The sequence below is a fragment of the Ambystoma mexicanum genome, chromosome 10 (assembly GCF_040938575.1).
Source record: "Ambystoma mexicanum isolate Mex_15411 chromosome 10, UKY_AmexF1_1, whole genome shotgun sequence".
NCBI lineage: Eukaryota > Metazoa > Chordata > Amphibia > Caudata > Ambystomatidae > Ambystoma > Ambystoma mexicanum.
In genome coordinates, this window is record NC_090932.1 from 614,822,234 (window position 1) to 614,848,322 (window position 26,089).

Sequence of the window (26,089 nt, forward strand, 5' to 3'; positions counted from 1 at the left end):
CATATCTTGATAAGGGCGAGGACATCAAGGTCAAAGTATTCAAGAAGGAGACAGTTGTCAGATGAGTGTTTGACAGCAGAGCAAGTGCAAAGAGTAGCTAAGTGAAGCTGGTTATCACCTTTGATGGTTTTCTGAGGTGGGTATAGGGGCGTGGTACTCTTGTCTGTGGCGGGGAGGTTAGAGGAGAGGAGGAAGGAGTGGTAGCAGGATAGGGGAAGAAGTTGATGAGAGAGGGCAGGCTCCGGTCAAGGAGGAGAAGAGTAGGTTGAGAACCTTGGATCATGAAAGTGCCATTGTGATAGACATTAATGATGCACCTAGATGATGAGAAGCATGTCAAGAGTACTTCCGATTTAGTGCCACAATTAATGGGAGAAGATGAGAAAGGGGAGAGAGTGGAGACCAGGCTGGGAGTCCATAGGTCAGGGGAAGGGACGGAGAAGAGGATGTCAGAGATATTTTGCCTGGAAATAGCATTGACATGATGGACGGCACAATGGGATCCACACAGACAGGAAATTGTTATGTAATCATTTTGGTGGATTACACATGTTAGTGGTTTGAGATGAAATATGCTTCTTCTGTGACCACTAAGGTTGTGACTGATTTCTTACTAGAATTAGGAGCCTGCAAAGGTTTTCCTAAATACATTGTAAATGATAATGGGTGCAATTCACATCCACTTAAATGGAGAGATTTTTAGATGCACATGGAATAAAGAATGTGAGGACATTTTTGTATCACCCGCAGGATAATGGAATAGTAGAAAGGAAGCACTGGATCATTAAGGAAAGTTTTCAGTTAGCAGTGCCATCTGGGTTGCCATGGGAGCTAGTGTTTTGGGAAATTATTATTGCGTACAGAGATACTCCACACCATGCCACAGGTTGCACACCTTTTTAAGTGATGAGGAAAAGAGACATGACATTTGATTTCAAACCATAGATCAGTATGCAGTAGTCATGGAGAGATTATTGTGGATGAGGATACAATAATTGAGAGAGTATGCAAATAGCAAGCAGCGATACAAAAGAAGATATGATGAGAACAGAGTACGGGGGACAGGTCAACAAGTGGATGTTGAAGATATGGTAAGGATTAGAAAACCTTATAGAGTAAGGAAAGGGAAGTATATGCATTTTTATATCATTTTTAATCAAAGCAGGTTGTGCACTGTGAGTCACATTATGTAGTACTTGATGATGGAGGTGGAATAAGCGAAGGGTAGCAAAAATGCCATACATGCTGTAAGAAACCTGAAGGTGTCTCACCTACAATTCACCAGGGATCTGTCATCCAGGTGGCTAGGACCCAGCCATTACTATTGGATCCAGTTCCTGGGGGTGGACTTGTATGGGATGGGGGGTTCCTCGGGGTGTGGAAGTGGTATGCCGACAGGTGACGTGCGGTATCAACACCTTTTCCCCAACCTACTCCATAGGATACTTAAAACCTCAAACCCCCCCCTTTCTAAACACAAGCATTTTCTCACAGACTGATTACCCTGCAAGACAACAGACAATACCATAGCCGTATGCCTGACATGTCCCAACGCAAGGGTCAGGCTTAGTCAGGAAATTACCACTAATTACCCACACCTAACCACCCTTTCCCTTCCCCATAGGGATAAAAGGAGGAGCATGAGATCACACTCTGAGCAAGGCAGAACGCACGAGGGAGCAGTGATACCAGGATGATAATTCAAAAGGAGGAGAAAGGCGGCGCAACCTGAAAGGACGTCAAGGAGGGAATTGCACTTGCCCTTTGCAATCCAGACACAAGCAACCTCAAAACTAAGAAACGTAAGACCAGGGAATCGCAGCTGGCGAATGGTGTAACGATTGTCAACGGTACACGGGACCCTCGCGCACTGGAAGCCAGGGCGGGGCGACAATGTTACCATTTAGGTAGCATCCATCACTCCAGTGGCAAAAGAAACACCAATGTGTTCAGCACAGCCAGTAAGCAAACCTGATAAAAAACAATCTGCATTGAACTTAAGGTTGCAGTGGCAATAAGGAGGAAGATTACAACTGCAAATAACAAGAAGTCGTGGGAAGGCTGACAGGAGGTATCAAGGTGGTCATGCAAGGGTCCAGGCAAATCACTTGTGCACTCAAAAGTCTTTGACACGTTAGTAAAGAATAAATAATTGTGAAATTGGCATTTGCACCCAGCTGAGGGGAATGCTGTATGAACTGCAAGAAAAAGCCTGACTGGGGGCTGCAAGAAAGCCTGACTTGGGCTGAAAGTTAAGGGAAGGTCTGAGCCCAGATGAGAGGGACTTAAATAAGCGGCGTGATTGATTAAAAAGACATTGATACTCTTGAATATTGCCAATGAAGAGAGTATGAATGAAAGGCGGTAGTGAACCTGACTGAGGGATGTCAAGAGATCAGATTATGAGAAAGCTAAGTGAACTGCATTGTGGGAGCAATCGTGAACCCAACTGAGGGATGTAAAAAAAGTTTTTGTACTAACTCGTTACATGAAGGAGTCTTGGACACAGAAGATCCCCCGGCATTGATGAAAGGAACTGTAACCTTGTACAGTAGAAAACCAGGATTGTGCTGTGCTTGAGGGTCCTGCCTTTGTCCCGTGCTAGAAAACGTGGGGAAGGGAAACCCTGGCCATAACAACCTGAACTATCATTTTTGTGAACACTTCTTTGCTTTCTTGTGAACACTATCCCACACTCTTTTGTTATTTAGTGACAAGGATTGGCAATATTTTTTATTTAGTATAAGCCCTTTTAGTTTGACAAAACGTCACTAGGCCTGCCATATTATTATTTGATGATCATAGCTTGCTCCCATCTTAGATTTAGGTTTAGGTTAGGCGTTTTTCTCACCCATTTATAAAGTTGAATAAACACCCTTGAACTGTGATCACGTGTGTCTGTCTTTACTGTTGCCACCATGCGTTTCTTACAGCGCACAAGGGTCGACAAATTGGGAGGAGAGTAGGGCTCGTTGTGAGAATAGTGGTTGTGTGAGTGGAAGAAGATACAATGGGAGACGAGCGGACAGTGGATGTGGCAAAGAGAGGGGAAATGGCCATAGCGACATGAGTGGATGTTGGCACAGCTGGAGATCAAGTGTTGCTCCTAAAAGATGTGACGATTATGTTAAAGATTAATACGTAGGAAGGTAGTGAGTGTAAAGTGAACTACAATAGTACAGTATTAGTTTCTTCATCATTTTAAGTACAGAAAAACCTAATTAGTGTGAAGTTAAATTGGGTACTACAGAAATGTTTGTGTTTATTTTAGAATTTATTTTTGTTTTGGAAAGGGCATGAGTACTGACATGGAACTCAGTTACACACTTAGTTCTGAGTGATGTGGGATGGTTCGGGAGGAACGGGGAAAACACGGTTGGAAGGAAAGCGGCTTGATGTACCGGTTTTGGGCTCCATTATGCAACTGAAATAAGCATACCTTAATCATTGCCAGCTGCAATCCTTTTTATCACAATGGCTCAGCACATCTCTAACTAGTTCCTGTATGTTGGCACTTATGTTTTGGTCAGTGTGAGTAGTGAGAAGCCTACTTGTACTTAATAAACTGCCTTACACTTGTTCTCATGTTGCTTTAACACTTAAGAAATTAAGAGATCCCAAACAATTATTGAATTATGCTTATAGATTGTGCATTTTGACCCCTTATACCAGAATCCAAATTCATGAATACTTTGTCCTTCATCTTGATTTTTATTATGGATCATCTTGTAATAAACGTTGATTTATTTATTTTTACTTTCAGAAAGACACCTAATGATGATTCTTCATTCATGGCGTTAGACCTCAGATTGACTTCTGGCCTCAGAAAGATAACTTTAGTTTTGGCCTTACAAAACTACAACCAGATCTTTCTTCCAGGATTTAATAGTTGACAAAAAGAAAAACAACAAGTCACAACAGCCAACGTTTTTCAATACATGTTGAGGACGGTTTATTATCAGATGCTTAGGAATGTAAAAATAGGCTTGTGGAAGTAAGTTCTATGCATCATTTGGGTCTCACACATGCTAAAAAGTCTGGCGAGAGCAATGAATCCCGTGGGAACCCACAATCTAAGGTCCACGGTATATTATAAATTTGGCAAGCTCCTCTATATTTGCTTTTGGGTTCTGCACGGAAAATAAAAACCAATTGTGGGTTGTCTGTTGTTTTTTTCGACAAGGCCAGTCGGCACCACAACAGTCCATGACCTACTGCGTCGAAAGTGTCAGAAAGCACCATCAAAATATCAAGAGTCAGTTTCCTGACCCCACCCACCTCATCAAACACATCATCTACCAGCCATTCTTCTTTTGGAATCCAGATATAAAGGTACAATTAATAATCTAGGTTCTGATGTAACACTTAATGCCAGATTCCTCATGCTTCTAAACGCTGTAATTACAGTTGTCACTATTACCCAAGTTAATGGTACTCAATGTATCCACTTCAGAGCAGTGGTCGAAGTGGGCAGGAGCAGTGCTCCTCTACTTTTATTGTATACGTTTTACTGTTCCTATATTTTTTTAATTTAAAAAGAACAATTTTGGAATGTTGCATCTTGTAGTTGAATTTTGCAGTTCACTGCACTGCGCAGAACATTCCCTTAAACAGCAGGTGTGTTTGTTTAGGGGTTTGGATTGCACGTGCGTGGGGGTGTAGTGATGGAGTTTGTGGGGAGCGGGGGCAGGGCAGCAGGGAACATAGTTCCACTACTTCTTTATGGACACTTCGGCCACTGCTTCAGAGGGATGACGAACTGACTCTGCCCTGCCACTGGATTAAAATGTTTAAAGTGCATGAATATCCCATGACAGAGGCAAACCTTTAACTTGTGAGCTAGGTTCTATGTCAGAATGCTACAAGGAAAATGTTGTCATGCAAAAAAGTAGTCTGCAAAAAGTAGTCTTGAACATGTAGTCATTCTCTTCAAACAATTTAAAGTGTGAAATCACGGCCAGTGACAAAGAAGCCAAAAAGCTATTTTTAAACACTTAAAGGTTTAAGACTGTAACCCTAACAATGGGCCGAAGCCCTAATAAAGCAAGGCAATCACCAGCCCTCCACAATCATCCAATCCATAACCCTTACACTTACACTAACTTCAAACCTTCTAGTTCCCCTCCGTTTGAATGTGCCACAATACAAAATACAAAAGATATCAATAGAAATTGACCAGTGACCTTAAGGCAAACCCTATCACTTGCCCACCACACAATCCATAGCCTGTAACTTAAGCCAAACCCTTGCTCTCAAGATAACCTTAACCTTAGCCCAATCCAAATTGTACCCCTTACTCTAGCCACTCTACCCTAGCCTCTAGTTTTATCTAATCCTACTCATACCCTATTAAGATGGATTTCTAAACTATGCCCATGGGGGAAGGATATCAGATGGGTGCTCTATTTATGATAAACAGGGAAGATACTCAGAGATTAGCCAAAGCCCAATCAAGGTAGAGTGGAAGTGTAGTCAATGCTTAGTGTCAGAAAAAGTGTGAGACATTTCTAGGGCTACAATGAGTCCACACAGAATAACACCAATGATTTAAGTTAGTCAGTCAATATATGAAAATACAATTATTTCTTATCCCTGTTCCATCTGTTTTATGAAGTCCATCCCTAGAATATATGGGGCCTAGTTCCCAGAAGTCACAAGTTCCACTATGGGTTTTCCAGGGTAGGCTTTTCAGAACTGATACAGTGGGGTGTGGTGGTAGTTGAAAAGTTATTTAATGTAAGGTGTTTACTTCAAGTAAGGTAAGTACCTCTTTCTAACCTAGTCCAAAGGTAAGTTTTAGGACAGTATCCTTGACCCAGGTTCGATGAACAAAGGCCATAGCAGAGGGAGTTTAGAGACAATGGCTTTACAGCCAGTGCTACCCTATAGGAGTCCGGGGGCAGAAACAGATATGTTCACTTACCCCCCCTTACCCTGTGATTCTTCAAGGTGACAGTGTAAGCCTTCTGAAATTTGCGGAGGCTCCAGTCTTCTGTCAGGAGCTGGTCCAGGCATTGTCTTAAAGAAGTCCCCCAAACGAAGAAGGATGGTTCCAGCATAGGACACCACAGTCGGTTGCGACAGGCGATTTTCCAGTGGTAAAAACAGAAGAAGTCCCAGCTCAGCTTCCCTTGTCATGAGAAGGTTGAAATTGCGAGGACAAGAAAGGCATGGCATATGGTAAAGTTCCTGTGAGTCCCAAGGCTCTACTTGGAATAGTGACAGCTGTAGCAGAGTAGCACAGAAGGGGGGTGGTCCAGGGACACTTTTGAAGTCTTCTATGCATGGATGAGTGAGCAAGTGGTGAGACTGGTTGTTCCCACTTGTTGAAGGGCTGAAGCACCAACAAGGGTCTTCTGAGTTCAGGCAGAGGAGAAGGGCTTAACTGGGCCAATTACTGAAGTTGATGCTGGCCAGCTGCACGAGGTATCCTCGGGTTGCCAGTGGTCTGCTTTTCTAGATAGAATTCTTGGTTTCAAAGATGAACAATCAAATAGCTGTAGGAGTCCTCCTTTAAGCCAAGAATCAGGCTGGGAGAAAGCCTAAGCTTGCCAATGGTAAGGAACTGCAATATTAAAACAGCCCAGGGTTGTCCAATCCTGGACATCCATGGGTCATCACATCCATGCAGCACCAGGCATTCTGGCACCAGAATTTGTGGACTATGAACAGCCAGTCCCAGCCCCGTCTTCTGGCACACAAAGCCCACTTACACACAAAAGAAGCACCTTTACCCTGGAAAGAGGTTACCATATATGGAATTTACTGACCTGAGAAGGCAGCAAGACGACCTAAGGACAACATGGCCAAAGAACAAGCCATTTTCTTCATTTTACTCATTTTAGGATGATAGCCACCTTTCGTAACTATTTGCAGTAAATGTGAAAGTGCACAAGAAAAATATCACAACAATGTTAAAGATCACACACCTATCACACACCTATGAACAGCTTGTGTTAGGCAAATCATCAAAGTAACCAGAAATACATCAGGCAATAACTTATAAAGATACAAAGTATCCAAACTGACTGAGGTGAGGTTGGCAGTTAAAAAATACAAGAATTCCAAAAGAGAGACAAAGTCGCTCAGTACTGCACACTAGGGACTATTCAGATTCCCCATAATAATGAGCAAAACAAGCAAGGGAAGTGAAGCAGAGGCTATACTGACCTCCCAAAATCTAGAAAGGGCTCAAAAATAAGAAACCAGACTGGGGGTCCCATAGGAATCTTTATAGGGAAAGGTGCAAAAAGACTTGGGACAGGGGAATATAATTCACCGCTGGATGGGTTTCCTATTCCAGTCAGTTATACACCCTGGACAGCCCATCATAATTGCTATCTTGATTACCTGACCTATGCCCAATAGTGAAGTCAAAGCCCTTCCTAAGGGCACACACAATGGAAAAACACTCTTTTTCCACTGTGGCCCACCTTAAGTCCCTGTCCTTAAACTGACGACGGAAAAACATATAATGTGATCCCTACCTTTGCCATCTAGCTAAGAGAGGACTGCTCTGATTCCATTGTCAGGGGAATCAGTTTGTACTGGTAAAGTTATCTGGTAGTCAGATGCCCTCAGAACAGATGAGTGGCAAAGGGAATCCTTCAAGTCCTGAAAGGCATTCTCAGACTGTACTGACCAAGGAAACATTTTTGGATTCTTTGGAGTGGTGACTGTAGTCAAAGGGGCAAGTATAATTCCATTATCTACCATGAAAGTCCTGCAATACCCAGTGAGGCTTAGAAAGACTCTCTTCTGTGTTGCCAAGTCCTGTACAGCTTGCATGAATTTTCCCCCCTCCAACCTCATACACAAGGTAGGTCACTGAACCATGGCCAATCTGGCATTTGGTAGCCTTCATGGTCAAGTGGGCCTTCACAGGTAGGGCTAAAGACTGTAAAATCACCAAGATATGCCATACAGAATTATTCTAACCCATACAGGACATAGTTAACCAACCTTCGAAAGTGGCAGGTGCATTCTTTAAGCCTAAGGGCATTACCATGAACTGTTGAAGTTGCTCTAGTGTTGAGAATGCTGTCTTCTCCTTGGTGTTTGCTGTCAGGGATATTTGCCAATACCCTGTTGTCAGGTCAAAGATACTGTGATACAGGGCGCTGTTGTGCAGTGTTCGAAGATGGCGGATCGCACATGAGCTCCGCAACGAGTGGGGACAATATGTTAAAATAAACTGGTGTTAATGGACCGAATGTCAGTATAACCGACAGGAACAAAGGGCTGGCAGCAAGAGAACTATCTGATGGAGCCCCATCTGAAATTGGAGTCGGGCAGCAGGGAGGTGCTGTTATCGGAGGCTGTGTATGCTCAGACAGGAGTGTGTAATGAGCAGCATGGAGCACACTCCCTGGGTGCTCACAGAAGAAAACAGCGAGCATAGGTCCCAATTGAGTCAAACCGGTGGAACAGAACGAGATAGCTGATCATACCAGCACTGACCCTATGTAGCGGTACGGCGATGGGTAGGCAGCAGCATGGAGGGAGTAACCCTCCAGTGCGCTGAAACAGATCGACCTGAGTCAGTGAACGAGTAAACTGCACCAGAACACCCCGCTTGTTACCGGGCATGGCCGAGGTACGCAATGAAAGGTAACGAAAGCTCTGAACATCAGTAAGCTGCTCGGTGGCAAGTTTCATTGTTTGTGATGATTGTCGTAGGATGTGCACACCGGCAAAGAGAGGACTGCATATCCAGTCAGCCATTTTGGGGTAGGCACAGAGAGTTGTGTGGATGAGCACGCAGTGATCCGAGAAGCCACTGCACCTACTGTGCTCTGCGCCCTGCTGTACCCCAGACGCCCCCTTGTGTCATGGCTGGTGTGTTACCAGCGAGGTACCTCCATAGACTGACAGTACATGATAGAGGTACCTGGTCACCCCACAGGATAAGCAGAGCCCAAGATAACCCCGTAAAATCTGATTCTGGTTAGATTCCAGCACAATGAGAGATGAATCACCAAGCCCCTGGTCTAACACTCTGTGTGGCAATATGACAAAGGGCTTGAGTGACAAGAAATGGATCACAATTGATCGATTCACCAAGACTACCACAAGATCCAATATGGAGGCTGCCACTGCACTAGATGCCCCTGCAACTGCAAATGAGCACCAGACCCTGAACCCTATTGATCTCAAAAGCATGATGGACGCTATGCAACAAGGGTTTGCAACTGTCAACAAAAAATTAGACAACCTCGCAGTTAATGTCACCTGAATCCGCACTCAGTTGGAAAAAGAAACCCAACGCATCAATGAGGCAGAGAATAGCATAAGTCGCACTGAGGACAAAGTGACATACCCTGTACAAAACGATATCCACACTAACTAAGGATATGAAACAAGTGAAAGCAAAGTGTAAATACTTGCAGTCAAGATCGAGAAGAAATAAAGTTCTAGTAATCGGCATACCAGCAGTCGCACTGAGGGGAAACATGGAGAAGGTAGTTGAGGATATGCTGCAAGACCTATTGGGGGACCCTGGCTGGTCCCTGTTGTTCACAGTGAAGAGAGCACATAGAGCCTTAATGAATAAGCCCAAGCCCAGAGACTACCCATGGCCAATTATAGCTCATGTAATAAACTATCACGACAGAGACTTAATACTACAAGCACAACAAAAGAAAAAGGAGATCAAACTCGGCTCCAGTATTGTAAGCAGTTTTCCTCATTTCATGGTGGCAAGAGAGGAGGACCTTCTCTGGGGTAAGAAATGCACTGGCATACAAGGCAGGCTCCTTTATCGAAACTCAGATCCAGGTTACACCAGGACGGGCAGGAAATGCCACCAGAATTCTATACAAAGCTGCCAGCCCCAGGAAGTGGATCCAGCAAACCTGAGCTAATGCTAACCACTGACTAATTCACTCCAGAGTACATATAGACCTGTAGCATGCCTGCAATGTCCACGCGAACAAAGCCCCACTCGAAGCAGTAACGGTTGCCCTCCATGCAAGTGCAGAAGTTGAGGTTGTTGGTTGTTGGGATTAGGCCCGGGGGGGGGAACATAGCCAAGGTTCGGGGAGCTATGAGGAGCTATGAGGGAGGGGGTGGGTATACACAGGGTGGGTTTGGTTGAAAATGTTCAAAAAAGGTACCGGCTGGTGATATGGAGAACTGGGGGCATTCAATTAAACATGGGAGCTGTTTCAGAACATTGCCTAGCAGATGATGGCACAAGCAGGCAACACTGGTCAGACTGTTAAATTGATATGCTGGAATATCTGAGGCCTTGAAAGTGCCATTAAGGCACGTACGATTACTGCACTGTAAGAGGATTCAATTCAACACTACAGCTAAGTCAATGCCTAGTCTGGGATACTGAATGGAAACCCTTATTGATATATCTTTATGTCCAGTTCATGCGTTCTGGATGACTACCCCTATATAACACCCCTCCCTTGGAATCCCCCTGACCCCACTGAGCCAAGAAGTAGTTCTGTTTTGCAAGTTAAAAGGTTTATTTGAGAATTTAAACAATATAGATATATATCACACTTTATAATAAATTAATAATTGGATATCACACTGAATCTGAGCAGTAATCAATAATGGATAGTCTGGCACTAGCACACTTGTGAATAGGAACAGAAGAATAAGGTGGTAGAGAATGATTTATATAAGTTCAGATGGATGTAATGTTGAATGAAAATGCAATACAGAAAATACTCAATATGATTTCAACAAAACAATGTAATCACTTTTCTCTGGCAATCCCCTCCCCCCTTTATGCAATGCAAGGAAATGGAAGGAAAGCACACAGTTCTCAGAAATGCAATCAACCGTAATTCAGTTCACCCCAGCAAGCTTAGACTACAGAAGTTGGAAACACAGGCCCAAAATGCTTTTATATGTGCTGGCAATGGAGTGAAAAATATGCTAAAATGCTTTTAATTCCCTCTAGAGGTTCAGGGTGAGTGGTATCAAGTTAATATTAGTCCAGGCTCACTTTAGCAAGGATCTAGGAGTAACTAGCAGGTTAAACGAATTTTTGGCAACTGAAAGCAAGAAAACTGCTGTTTTCACACGTTGAGAAATTTTCAAATCGCGGCAAATTCGCGAGTGCGTTTTTTCGCGATTGCGGCAAAAGTATCGGGGGTAGGAATGCTAGGTTCGTAGAAAAGCCACGATTCCCAGCTTTCAGGGGAAAGTTACTGCAAGTCTCTAGGACAAACGGTCACAGAGATATGAGCGATTAAATAAAGGTAGTTTTTCGGATTTGGAATGTTAAAATTCAAAGTGACAAGTGCAGCTTGCAACTAGAAAATGACAGGTGACAGCTTTACAAATGACAGGTGACAGTTAGGAGGCAGTTCTACTTAGATTAAAATAGCTTGAATTAGATAATTTTAACTAAGATTGGTTCTGCACAGTCTTGCTAGGTACTCACACTATATTCTTGAATTAGAATGGGCCTCGCCACGGATCTGGTCAGGTTTTAGACTGGACTCTGGTCTGGTCTCTGCACTTCACAGTGATCTGGGTCAGCTCTCTGGTTCTGCTAACAGTGGTCTGGGTCAGCTCTGCTCTCTCTCTAGCCTCTCTGGATTCTGGAGATTGATGGATTTGAAGTCTGGATCTCTGGATGTGGTATGGTCCGGCAGAGCGCGTTGCAGCAAATGGAATTGAATGTCCCTATCTGTCCTGACTGTCTGCTTTTATGTGTTTTGAAAATGGGTGGAGAGGCTAGCTTCCTAGGCCCTACCCCTCTCCACTTGTCATTGGCCACTTCATTCTCTTCTCCTTGATTGGGGGAATGAAATGAAGTGTCATCATGATGAGGTCTGTTTATGGTACAGAGAACCCACCCCTGTCAACTTCACACACAATCTATATTTGATCCAAAAGACATATTTGCACAGGTACACATTTGTTTAAAATTACATGCACCCATCACATATCACAGGAGGTATACCCTGTCCAAATCTGCTCTTCCTGGGAGCTTGTATTCAGAAATGGCGACATTTGCACTTTTTAACTGGTTTCCCAATATCAGACATTACCCCAAATTTACACACATGTGCGCAAGGAGTATGGACATTAATTGATGAAGTGTCAGATTTTTAACATGCATACATTTTAAGTAATACCCTCTTAACTGCTAGCTTGCCCCCAGATCATGCCACCGGTTCTAAAAACCTCTTAAAATGTGGGCAGAAAAATCACAAGAATTATGGTATCATTTAAATAATTTTCACAAGTCCGCTCTATGAGTTATTCATCTTTTTCTAAAACCATATTCTGGCTACAGGGGTGTGGTTTCCCCCCAGCACAAGGTTGAATTTCTGGTTTTTCCAGTTCTGCCAAGCCAGCTTGCTCTCACAGGCAGTGCTCCTCCCCTTTACTTCCAGGAGGAAGCCACTTTTTACGGCCCCATAATAAAACATTTGCCTGAGTCAGGACAGGGCTTTGTTCAATTTCCTGCAGAGCCCAGGTAATTCAATCAGAGAAGTGTCATATCCCTTTTGGTGGGAGCAGCAAAAGGACAGCTAGGCCTGGGAACACAGCTGTTGTGCAAGTCTCATCTCCTGACGGGGGTAGCTGGTGGGCAGAATTCAGTTCCTTAAGCCAGGCTTCAGATAATGTCACTTTTGTTCCCCAGTTTAAGTCAAGACAATTTTTTTACATATGCAGCTAGGATGCTGATTCTAAGTTTAAAACTATGACATTTAAACAATTGCAACCTACGTGACACTCAAAAGTAGGTCACTCATTTCTTTTAAACATTTAGGTTTTTAGTGTCTTTCAGTCCAAATTTACTTAAACTGCTGAAATCCACAGCTCAGCCAGTCTTGTTATAAACCTTCAAGTCACTTCAGAATATAACTTTAGATTGTATCCACCTCTCAGTAAGTCTTTCTTTGGCACGTTTTCATTTATTTCATTCATTTATTCAGTTTTACACATAATCTGGTGGTTTTAAAACGCTGGCTTTCTGATAGTGGTGAGTACTGGTACTGCACCCCTTTTTGGGATTTAAGAAAATGAATTCCCCACAATCCTAGGTTGCTTTTGGCAGTCAGCATTGCCATTCCCAATGGTTTCAGACTACTGTGTGGGTAGTCCAATGGTGGTTTTAGGCAGTGCCCTTCTGTGCCCATAACATCGGCAAAATGGGTGGCAGCCTATTCTTCATGCACTTCCCTGGGCATTTTCTGGGAAGCTCTGGCCATCATGATGTTTTCAATGCCACTACTGCACAGTTTTTGAGGTAGGGCTCGGATGCATGGGTAAAAACATCCCACAGCACATACGAACAAGGTTATACCTTTCTCAGGTATGAGCAGGTTAACTTCCTCCACCGATCATCCTCATCTGCTCTTGTCACCACAAAGGACAATCCTTTGGGCAGAGTATCCCAGTAGTGGCTTCACAGGCCATGCAGAACACTGTTGACCACTACCTTTTGAGGGTCACAGTGTTTGCATGTACTGTGAAACACTGATCTGTAGGTTGCAGCAGTTTCTGAGTGCTTTCGAAGCTGCGGTCAAGGAGCATGAGAAAAAAAGCCACCTACATGATTAAGGCCCGCACAACATCTTTCTCACTCCACCTGCAGCTACAGCCCTGTGGTTGGTGCCCCTTCCCTGCCTTCCCCTACCTTGCCTTTCCTGAGAAAAAATGCCCACAAAAATGCAAAATTTAAAAAACATATAAAAAAGAGGTTACTTTAGGAGCCACCTTGCACAGTTTAAAAATAGAAGTGTGAAAAAAAGTTGTGGGACAATTGAAAAGCCGTGGGACAATTGAAATCATTGTAATTGTTTTACGTTCAAAAAGGGTGGCTCTTAAAAGAACCTTTTTGTGGGTTTTGGACTTTTACATTTTCTCTATTTTTTTAGTTTTACAAACTGAACTAAGAAATCATTTCAGTGAATTTATGATATGTTCTCACTTTTACAAAAAGGATTCAAAGCATTTTGAATGTTTTCCACAAAAATCTGATTACCCACATCAGTTAGATGCACTCCATCCAACCGAAAAATGTTGGCCCTATCAAATTTAATGTTCTCATTATGAAACAACGTCATGCCAACATTGCGTACAAAAGCACACACAGCTTTATTGATGTTGGCCTTGCTTTTTCCATTTGTGGACCAAATGAAGTACAACGCATCCACATCTCTCTCTCTCTGCGCAATGTATGCTTCATTGCAAACTGCAATGAAATTCCAATCACGTTCCCCAAACTGTTCCCACCACAATGAAAAATAATAATGTCCGGATGTTTCAATTGAACCATATTTGCACAAAATGGGAGCAAGTCAACCCACTTCATGGTTTGCACTCCACACCAGAACACTTACAATTCAGGGAAGCCAAGATTTTTCACTATTCTACAATGATCAGCATATACCTACACCCAGTGGACTCAGGAGTCCACCAGAATCCAAACACTCTGCTTGCTAAAAGACATGGCCATGGCCATTTTCAATCCTCTCACACTCGTACTAACAAACTCCTGCTACCCTCTCTTCCTGTACACCACATCCAGGAAACATGATTGACTGATCCCTGATGTCCGCAGACACCAGGACTGTCCGCGGCCCCCACAGTCCCCTTTCTATGCCAGACAACCTCATAAGACCTGGATGTGGCATGTGCCATCTGAGGACTACCGCGGTGTCCACAGAAAAATCGTCCAATTAAAGGGGATGGGGAGGTTCACACTTAATTTAAACAATTTACAATAAACTGGTGGCTATTAAAAGAGCATTTCTTTTCGGGTTTAATTTTTATTTGTTGCTTTTCTGATTTTTATTTCCTAAAACTACTAACAGATGTTTTCATATGCACTGTACATATTTTTCACAAACTTTCTCAGTGCATTTTGAAAATTCACAAGGAACATCAGATTCCCATAATCAGTCAAATTCACTCCATCACTCAGAAAATTGTTTGCAGCATCCACCTTAATGTTTTCATTTTCAAAAGATGCCATGCCCACACCATTCAAAAAGGCACATACACCTTTATTTACAAGGTGCTTACCTTGTTCTAGTTGTGCACAAAACACATTTGGGCATCTCCACACTTTCCTTGGTAGTATTTCTAAAAGAATAACTTTTGCACATGAAAATATTTCCATTAAGCCTTGGAACATATCTTTTAATGCAACCTGCAAATATAGTGGAGTAACGTACCCCAAACTATTTCCTCCACAATGCAAAACAATAATATGTGGGCATTGAAAGTGAGCCATAGTGTTACACAATGATAGTATACTCACCCAGTATAGCCCAGACACTGCATACCAGCAAACCTCCATTCCATCCAAACTAATAGTACCAAATGGATGTTGGCATACCGATGGGCGCAGACTATGCATATGTTTGCGGATAGCAACTAGCAATCAAACTCCTGGAAAATGCAGGGGTTCTCTTATAAAGTGGTACCATTCAGCAAAGACAAGGAACATATACAAAGAGCACCATGTGCATGCATTGCAAGGATAAATAGAGTAGATCTGCAATGTTGGTACTAGGGAAACAAACAGAGCAAATGCATAGGCTATACACCATAATGGAATTTACCAATGTTAGGAAAGATTTCGTAATTGTAGGGAATTTTCCTTCCATGTGGCAACCCCTAAACTTTTTGCTGTTGTTTTTCACCTTGTTCTTGACTTTGCCAGAGAAGTGCAGCCTTCTGCCGCACTCCTCTGGGCTTTCGCTCTTTTCTTATGGGGAAACTGACATGCCCTTAAGACAGTCAGTACCGGGGAACGCTGTTTCCCGTAGTTTCTTTTATCATGTTGCGGCTTTAGTGCAACATGACACAAGAGGGCACTGTAAGCTAAGTTACAGCTCTCTTGGGTCTCTAGCCTTCTACAGGCCCTAGATACTCTTTTAGGATGGTATTTGATCGGTGCAAGTCATTCAGGGACTGGAATGGTGGCAGCGATCGTTTTGTTTATTTTGAGCTCCTTTTGGCGTTCTGAGCACGTTTTTCGCACTGAACCCAAAATGGTGGCCTGGCTCCCAAAATGGCCAGTCCACGAGGCTCCTTTGTCCTGTCCACTGACCGTCTTGCTCCCTTCACCTTCCCCAGGTCGGGCGACCCGGGGCCTTCCTTATTTGGGCATGTACTTTCCCGCGAAACGCAGATGCTTTCGCGGGCTTCTACATGTCGTTTGTGTGCCTCCAGGGTGTGGGCTGGGATGTCTGGTCCCAATACACATCCTGGGTGCCAGAGAGTCTAGGGTGGTGTGAATGCCTGGGACCACCGTGGTCCGTGATTGGTCCACGTATGGTATGTGTGTTGATGAGCGGATCTCCCATTGGCTCCCCTCCGTTTTGGCGCGAAGGGAACCGTGGATAAGAGGGAGCTGGAAACACCACTACCATGTCGATCTCCTGAGTTCTCACGAACGAAGGAATACAGGAGCCAAGTATCCTGCAACCAAGAGGCTGGACCGAGGAATCGCTGGTGACCCGCTGAAGGAATCCTCCTTTGCACTGCTGTCGTCCTGTGAAACCCTTTCCTCCTTGGATCGAACCAGAAGGCCTGTACTGGTGCTCCACCTTTGGAATAGCAGGAACAGCTATTCCCGGCGACTTCATCATCTCCTGCCAAGTAAGCCTTCGGAAGTGTCTCTGGGCCATCCAGTTGACTGACCAGCTTACAAGGGAGTCCTGCTCTGTAACTGCCACCAGGTTGTGTTGTATTTCGAGTCCTTGTCACTCTCCCACGCTTCGTACACTTGGCGTTCCCAAGTCTGAAGGGAGGAGTGTACATTTGGCTTGAATACACACGGCCGCTCCGTTGTCCTGCTGCGGCAACAAACTGTGCTGGTTTCGTCGATTGGGACGTCTTTTTGCTCTACACGACTACGAGGCGTTCCCTGCTCTTCTGAACCTGCCAGCTGCTGAAACTAACAAGGAGAAGCCTGGGTCTGCTTGCTTTGGGGACCGCTGAGTAGTTTAGCTAGGATCTGGTCGCCCTCCTGCAGTATCCCATTGCTTTTCCCTGCTGTGTAAAAACAGCACCCTTTTGGCCGTACTCGCGCTCTGCTTCTGCCCGCTGTGGAGGCTGCGCTTGAGTTGCGGAACCTGTTCTCCTTCTGCTGGGCACTAACCCGAACTGCCTGACTTCCTCCAAAGAGCTTCCCCTTTTGCCCGTTGGCACCGGCGTGGCAGGTACTTTGAGCACAAGGCTCCACTCTTCGCAGGGCTCGGACTTCCATCTAGTTACGTGCCTCTAAAGGCGAACTGAGTCTAAAGCGTTATCGCACTGCCTGTTTTCCTTTCCTTTCAGGTGGACTACATATTTCGTGCTTTAAACGCTTGCGACTGTGTATTTGTATATATATTGTGTTGATATGGTATGTGTTGGTTTAATATTGTGATATTGTGATTTTCTTGCTATGGTCATTGTTTTAAAGGCCTTAAAATAAATGTGTATCTATTTTTGATATAATAACTGTTTGGAGTAGTTTGTAAGCGCTCTTGCTTTGTGTGCTCATTGCGGGCTTTCAGTCACCCTCACCCCTCTTGAGACCTAGTCTTGACCGCCGCGATCGCTACCCTGATTGGTCTGGCTTGTCCAGAGGTTACCCTGTTCCAAGTAATTAGGTTGGCCTTCTGAACTTCTGCGCCACCAGGACAGAGTTCAGAAATCCGTCTTAACAAATTGGTGGCAGCGGTGGGATACGACTGAAGGTATCCAGTGTTGCGCTCAAACTAGGGCATTTCAGGTTATTCCAAACAGTACACGTAGTGAATTGTTGTAATATAACTTTAAAAAGGCCATAGTCCTATCAAACAGTATGGAAACAAATACCTTGTTAACTTTAAATGCTTCCAAATCAGAAACGCTGAAAAAGATGTGTGCGGAGAGAGGTGTTTCCTCTCAAGGCACAAAATTGGAAATGATCCAGAGAATCGTGGCGTGGAAAGAAGCGCAGCTTGACACTATAACTTCCGAGGACAGTGCAGAAGGTGGTGGGGCTGCTCTCACTGGTAGAACCAACGGTTCTGCCGCTGCACTGATCCATCGCGACCACGAGGACAGGGAGGATGTAATGTCTAATGTTTCCTCTGCCAGTGTTGATGGGGAGGCTATGCTTGAATTCAAGAAGCAAGAGCTGCGGTTTAGGCAGCAGGAGCTTGAATTCAGCATAGCCAAACTAAAAATCGAACAGGCAGAAAAACAGAAGGACAGGGATCACCAGTTGGAACTGGCCAAGCTTCAGGTTGCAAATGGATCCAAGGGTCCTGGACATGGGTCTGGGGCTTCCTCTCATCCACGGTTTCCAAAAGATCTGCTCAGTGTGTATGAAGAAAGGAATGACATTATGGACTGGCTGAATGCGTTTGAGTATGCATGCGAAGTTCAAGAAGTTGACAATGCTGATAAGATTGCGTGGTTGCTCAGTAGACTGCCCCATTCTGGCTGCAGTGCCATTATGGAAATGTCGAAGGCTGAGCGGGCTGATTTCGCAATGTTAAAGCAAACTCTCATTTTAAAGTTTGGGAAGACTCCGGCCCAATATTCAAAGCGTTTTCGAGAGTATAAGAAAAAGGAAGGTGGTACTTGGGTATCTTATGTCGCTGAATCTTTGAAAAACTTAACTGGCTGGGTCGAAGGTTATAAGGTTTCTACCTTCGAAGGCATGATAAATCTTGTCATGCTGGAACATATTTTTGCTTCTTCTTCCCCGGAGCTTAAGCAGCATTTGGCCGATTCGAAGGAGATAGATCCTAAGAAGCTGGCCATTGCAGCAGACTTATGGGTGTCACATCGAGTGTCCCATAAGGACAAAACTCATCCTGGTAAGCAGGAGGAAGGGAAAAAATCCAAAGATATGGAGGGTGGGGAATCTGCTAAATCTTCTTCCTATAAGGGCCACAAAAAGAAAAACAAGGGTAAGACACAAGAGAACTCACAGGGTAGTGGAGGTCCGCCTCCGAAACAGAACTCGGGTTACAATAAGCCTCCCTACGTAAACAGACCCACTGGGGCTTGTTTTTCTTGTGGAGCAACTGACCACGTGAAGGGAGATCCCCGTTGTAAGGTTAGACCTTTGGGGGTCCACTCCGCTAATCTGGCCTTCTCCTCCTACGAGGAAGAAGAGATTACAGGAGCATCCTTCTCCTCAGACTCATTTCCCAGCGGGATAGAGGCTGAGGTAGTTTTAGTGTCCCTGGCTTCCTGGGAGCCTAAAGTCGCAGAGGCTTATGCTAGGATTCCGGATAATACCAAGCACTACTTTAAAGACAGTGTGCTGATCAATGGAGTGGATACTCCAGCTCTTAGGGATAGTGGGTGCAGTCGCACTGTAGTGGATTCTACCTAGGTAGACTCAGAGGAAGTTGCCAGAGCTACTCTGATGCCCACTAAGTTGGCTGACGGCCCCCTCCGTATGTTTCCCGTGATCCCTGTAAATCTTACTTTAAATGGTACAGCAGTCAGGATTCCAGTGAGCATTCAGAGAAACGTCCCGGGAAAGGTCTTGTTGGGTAATGATCTCAGAGCTTTAGGGCTCGTGGGAGACACTGCCGAAAGACCCTACACACGGTCTCAAGCACGGGCAGCATTGGCCAAGTCCAATACGCCGCCCCAGCCAAAGGGGAAACCCAAGGCGAAAGGAGTCTACAAGTCAAGACGAGGGAAAGAGAATATTCCCCCGAGCTCGCCTACCACTGCGGTGGAGGAAGTTGGTCAATCGCCCGGGCCTGACGAGGAGGTGGCGATGCCTGAAGTATTCGACCCCAACGATCATCCTGAACTAAAAGACTTGTTAGTTGAAGGAGGTCCTGATAGGGACGAATTCAGTAAAGGCCAACGTGAGTGCCCATCTCTGGAAGGCCTAAGGAGACAGGCCTGCTCCCAGCTTGAGGGTGAACCTCCTGGGATGCATAGGATTTACCAGGAAGGTGGACTCCTGTATAGTGAGCCCACAGAGTCTACAGAAGGAGACCATAGGAGGTTGGTGGTTCCCCTTGCTGTTAGGCCCTTCCTCCTGCAGTTGGCGCATGAAGTTCCCCTTGCTGGTCACCTCGGTATGAGGAAGACCAAGCAAAGGTTATCCATGCACTTCTACTGGCCCAAGATGGGGGAGCAAGTAGAAAGTCACTGCAGGAGTTTTGCCGCCTGCCAGTGGTCTGGTAAGGTTGGCGCGACAATCCAAGCTCCGTTGGTACCGCTCCCAGTTGTGGGGGTACCATTTGAAAGGGTAGGGATCGACATGGTTGGTCCCCTTGACCCGCAAACATCCTCAGGCAATAGGTTTATCCTGGTGTGCTGGTCGACCATGCAACCAGGTATCCTGAGGCCATCCCATTGAAAACTGTAACTGCCAAGTCAGTTGCAGAAGCTTTACTCGGCAGATTTACTAGGGTTGGCTTCCCTAAAGAAGTTTGTCGGATCATGGCAGCAACTTTATGTCGAAGTATAGGCAGGCTATGTGGAAAGAATGTGGGGTCACCTACAGGTTCTCTTCTGCATACCGCCCCCAGACCGATGGTCTGGGGGGGCGTTTCAACAGGACGTTAACGAGCATGATTGGGGCTCTGGAGGAGCCTCAGAGAAGAAAATGGGATCTTCTTGTTTCATGCTTACTGTTTGCCTACCGAGAGGTACCACAGGAGGGTGTTGGCGTCAGCCCCTTCGAACTTCTGTTCGGTCATCCCGTACGGGGACCCTTAGCCATCATCAAAGAGGGATGGGAGATGCCCACTCCCCCTGTTACTACCAACGTAGTTGATTATGTGCTGGGGCTCAGAAAACGGATGGTACTTCTGATGGGCTTGGCTAGTGATAAATTGAAGGCAGGACAAGCGCTGGTGAAACATTGGTACGACCAGAAAGCTTCCCTCATCAACTTTACACTTGGTCAGCAAGTCCTGATCATGAATCCCATAAGGCCTCGAGCTTTACAGGTCAAATGGTCAGGCCCTTACCCAGTGGTGGAGCCCCTGGGTGAGGTTAACTATTCAGTGGACCTTGGAAGGCCTGAACAGGCTCCAAAAGTGCTTCCCGTGAATAGGCTGAAGGCTTTCGGCCCAAGCGTCGAAATCGCAGCACTGCTACTGGCTTCAGATGTTGAGGAAGAGGAGTCTGAACCTCTCCCCGACCTGTTCCCAAGCAGTCCTTCAGTTAGCTCTTTTGAGGGTGTCCGAGTGGCCCCTCACCAAAATGGACAAGGCTCAGTGGTTTACCTTGGACATGAAGTAGGTGGAGGGAGGAGACAGCCTCTATCCAGTAAGGTACAAGCAGTACAAGACTGGCCTACCCCCACTACGCAAACCCAAGTGAGAGCCTTTTTAGGACTCACGGGGTATTACCGCAATTTTGTGGCAGACTATGGCACCATAGCTGCTCCTCTGACTGCCCTCACAACTCCGAAGAAACCCAAGAAGGTAACTTGGACTGACGAGTGTGAGAAGGCCTTCAATGGCTTAAAAGACTCCTTGTGCCAGGCCCCTGTCCTAAGGGCCCCTGATTATCAAAGACCTTTTATCGTGCAGACGGATGCCCCTGACACTGGGATAGGAGCTGTACTATCACAAGTAGATGAGAAGGGTAAGGAACACCCTATCGGTTTTATTAGTCGCCAGCTTAAGGACAGAGAGCTCAGATGGTCCACGGTAGAGAAAGAATGTTTCTCTGTTGTGTGGGCCCTAAGGAAGCTGAGGCCCTACCTCTATGGGACCCACTTCACTGTGCAGACTGACCATAAGCCGTTAAAGTGGCTAATGAACATGAAGGGGGAGAATCCAAAGTTGCTTAGGTGGTCCATAAGTCTACAAGGCTTCGACTTCACTATTGAGCATAGGCCAGGTGTCCAACATAGCAATGCTGATGGGTTGTCCAGAATGTTTAACCGACCTGAACAAGAGACTCATCCAGGGGTGGATTAGTTCCCCCTGTCCATAGTCTGGGAGGGGCGAGTGTTAGGAAAGATTTCGTAATTGTAGGGAATTTTCCTTCCATGTGGCAACCCCTAAACTTTTTGCTGTTGTTTTTCACCTTGTTCTTGACTTTGCCAGAGAAGTGCAGCCTTCTGCCGCACTCCTCTGGGCTTTCGCTCTTTTCTTATGGGGAAACTGACATGCCCTTAAGACAGTCAGTACCGGGGAACGCTGTTTCCCGTAGTTTCTTTTATCATGTTGCGGCTTTAGTGCAACATGACACAAGAGGGCACTGTAAACTAAGTTACAGCTCTCTTGGGTCTCTAGCCTTCTACAGGCCCTAGATACTCTTTTAGGATGGTATTTGATCGGTGCAAGTCATTCAGGGACTGGAATGGTGGCAGCGATCGTTTTGTTTATTTTGAGCTCCTTTTGGCGTTCTGAGCACGTTTTTCGCACTGAACCCAAAATGGTGGCCTGGCTCCCAAATTGGCCAGTCCACGAGGCTCCTTTGTCCTGTCCACTGACCGTCTTGCTCCCTTCACCTGCCCCAGGTCGGGCGACCCGGGGCCTTCCTTATTTGGGCATGTACTTTCCCGCGAAACGCAGATGCTTTCGCGGGCTTCTACATGTCGTTTGTGTGCCTCCAGGGTGTGGGCTGGGATGTCTGGTCCCAATACACATCCTGGGTGCCAGAGAGTCTAGGGTGGTGTGAATGCCTGGGACCACCGTGGTCCGTGATTGGTCCACGTATGGTATGTGTGTTGATGAGCGGATCTCCCATTGGCTCCCCTCCGTTTTGGCGCGAAGGGAACCGTGGATAAGAGGGAGCTGGAAACACCACTACCATGTCGATCTCCTGAGTTCTCACGAACGAAGGAATACAGGAGCCAAGTATCCTGCAACCAAGAGGCTGGACCGAGGAATCGCTGGTGACCCGCTGAAGGAATCCTCCTTTGCACTGCTGTCCTCCTGTGAAACCCTTTCCTCCTTGGATCGAACCAGAAGGCCTGTACTGGTGCTTCGACCTTTGGAATAGCAGGAACAGCTATTCCCGGCGACTTCATCATCTCCTGCCAAGTAAGCCTTCGGAAGTGTCTCTGGGCCATCCAGTTGACTGACCAGCTTACAAGGGAGTCCTGCTCTGTAACTGCCGCCAGGTTGTGTTGTATTTCGAGTCCTTGTCACTCGCCCACGCTTCGTACACTTGGCGTTCCCAAGTCTGAAGGGAGGAGTGTACATTTGGCTTGAATACACACGGCCGCTCCGTTGTCCTGCTGCGGCAACAAACTGTGCTGGTTTCGTCGATTGGGACGTCTTTTTGCTCTACACGACTACGAGGCGTTCCCTGCTCTTCTGAACCTGCCAGCTGCTGAAACTAACGAGGAGAAGCCTGGGTCTGCTTGCTTCGGGGACCGGTGAGTAGTTTAGCTAGGATCTGGTCGCCCTCCTGCAGTATCCCATTGCTTTTCCCTGCTGTGTAAAAACAGCACCCTTTTGGCCGTACTCGCGCTCTGCTTCTGCCCGCTGTGGAGGCTGCGCTTGAGTTGCGGAACCTGTTCTCCTTCTGCTGGGCACTAACCCGAACTGCCTGACTTCCTCCGAAGAGCTTCCCCTTTTGCCCGTTGGCACCGGCGTGGCAGGTACTTTGAGCACAAGGCTCCACTCTTCGCAGGGCTCGGACTTCCATCTAGTTAGGTGCCTCTAAAGGCGAACTGAGTCTAAAGCGTTATCGCACTGCCTGTTTTCCTTTCCTTTCAGGTGGACTACATATTTCGTGCTTTAAACGCTTGCGACTGTGTATTTGTATATATATGGTGTTGATATGGTATGTGTTGGTTTAATATTATGATATTGTGATTTTCTCGCTATGGTCATTGTTTTAAAGGCCTTAAAATAAATGTGTATCTATTTTTGATATAATAACTGTTTGGAGTAGTTTGTAAGCGCTCTTGCTTTGTGTGCTCATTGCGGGCTTTCAGTCACCCTCACCCCTCTTGAGACCTAGTCTTGACCGCCGCGATCGCTACCTTGATTGGTCTGGCTTGTCCAGAGGTTACCCTGTTCCAAGTAATTAGGTTGGCCTTCTGAACTTCTGCGCCATCAGGACAGAGTTCAGAAATCCGTCTTAACAACCAATAAGGGAAATAAAGTCTGCGTGGAACAATATTAAAGCACTGCTGCTGTACATGGGAACAAAGAAGCAAATAGCAGAGTAAGGACTGCAAAGTATTGAGAGCAGAACATCACTACAACACAGTAAGTACAATGAAGTTTCTTCCATAATTACACAGCTTGTGCAGGGAACAATAGTGGAAAACCATGAGTTTTTTTTTTTTAACGCAGCAATACCAAGCACCTTGGAATGACTGGAAAAGAATTGTGAGTAACTATAGTAACTCCATTGGTACACAGCACAGTCTGAAAAGTAAGACAGTTAATATGTATTGCTTCATATATACCTAACAAATATTTGTATCTTTAACAGGACATAGTGCAAATGAAATGAATGCTCTGCAAGCGGCACCACTTCCACAACAACATATGGCCACATGAAAGGAAGGAAACTATGTCAGTAACAGTCTACACAGACTGTATGACAAAATGGAACAATTGCTAAACAATTTAGCTGCCTTAAAAGATTTTGTGCAAGGACATAATATGGGAAAAATGAAATACCACTGCCCCACGTGCACATGTATCCCTTCCCCATTTCCCAGCCCGCCATCCCCAACAACATCCTGGTGAACATAAAATTCATGATGAGACCTCAATCCTTGCCTTCCCTCATGACAACCTTGTACAAATACCCAATTTTCCTGTGTATGTATCCATTTCAGGTAACCCTTCCCTTTCATAATAGTGTCTATGTATGTCAGAAATTAAAGGTGTAGATGTAAAGTGTTGCTGAGTGTGTGAGTGGCTTTTCCTTTTATTTAAAAATTCCATTATAAGTCTGTAGCGCACAGTACTGTCTGGGATGGCTGTAGTTAAGCAAAATGGAGGTTTCCTAGGGACACTGCACCTGCCCGGTGTATGCGCAGTCACAATGCAGGTATCCGTAGCACACCAGTACTGGCCTCATGTCTGCATCTTGTGATGCACCTTTAATTAGTTGTGGGAGTGCATGTCTGTCCATCCCACAGCTATTTGCATGTGAATGTTATCCTCTGTGTCCTTGTAACACTGGCCCTGTGCAGCATGGTAGGAAAAAGTTGTGATGTACTTTCAGTACTTCGAAGCTGCCACTCACGTTCTACGGACAGCTTTGCACACGAAAATTGCACTGGATGCAGCCTACAAACAACCAGCTTGTGCGAAAATGGTCCCCGGACATGTGTCATACTTTTAATGAGTCCGCAGAGGCCAAGCGTGTTCGTAGGACACCCATCGACATGCGCACAAAGTATTCCGCCTAATTCAGGTCCTGCGAACAGCCGTCCCAGTGGAGAACATTCATGGCATCAGTAGGTGACTGCATGCACGCTGCACATAGACCCTTATTTGCTGGACACAATCGGGGCACCCGGGCATTGGAAAAGTAGTGTTTTCTGCAATGTAAGGGTGTACTTTCACAGTAACACTCCTTATAAACGACCCACACAGTGCCACTGTGCATGTAACTATTTTTTGGAATGATTTAGGCCTGCTTTCTGGCTCCAAGTGCAGCACAGCAGCCCTACGAAAAGGTACACCCTAGAGCTGCGCTGCATTTAGTTTGTGTCCTTGCAGAGCAGAGTAGGGGGCCACACTGCTTCATGCTGGAATTGCTTTTTCATCATTTCTACTGTGCTATATTACCTTTGCAACTAATACCAACAATGACAGCTGATACTGCCTCTAAGTCATCAGCACCCACACCCTGACCCTCACCGCCACACCTCCTTCCGAAGGGCCAGGACAAGGGAACAGACATAGTGATGTACATATAGATCAAGAAGAGAACGAGAATGAAGTAGGGCAAATCCTCAATGCCTGCAGGCAGCGTGAGTCCTGGGTGTGCAAACTGATTAGCAGCAAAGGAGACATGATGAAATGTCGTGCTAACCAGGTAAGATGCATCACTCAGTTGCAGAAAACCTGGCGTGTACAGTTATTGCACCACCTCAATGTGACGAGATCTCAAAGCGAACCAGAAGGCAACAGTTCAGACGGTAGCGCCCTTCAAAGAAGGCAGTAGATTACTTTCTTCTACAGAATCCTCTGCATCTGCTCCT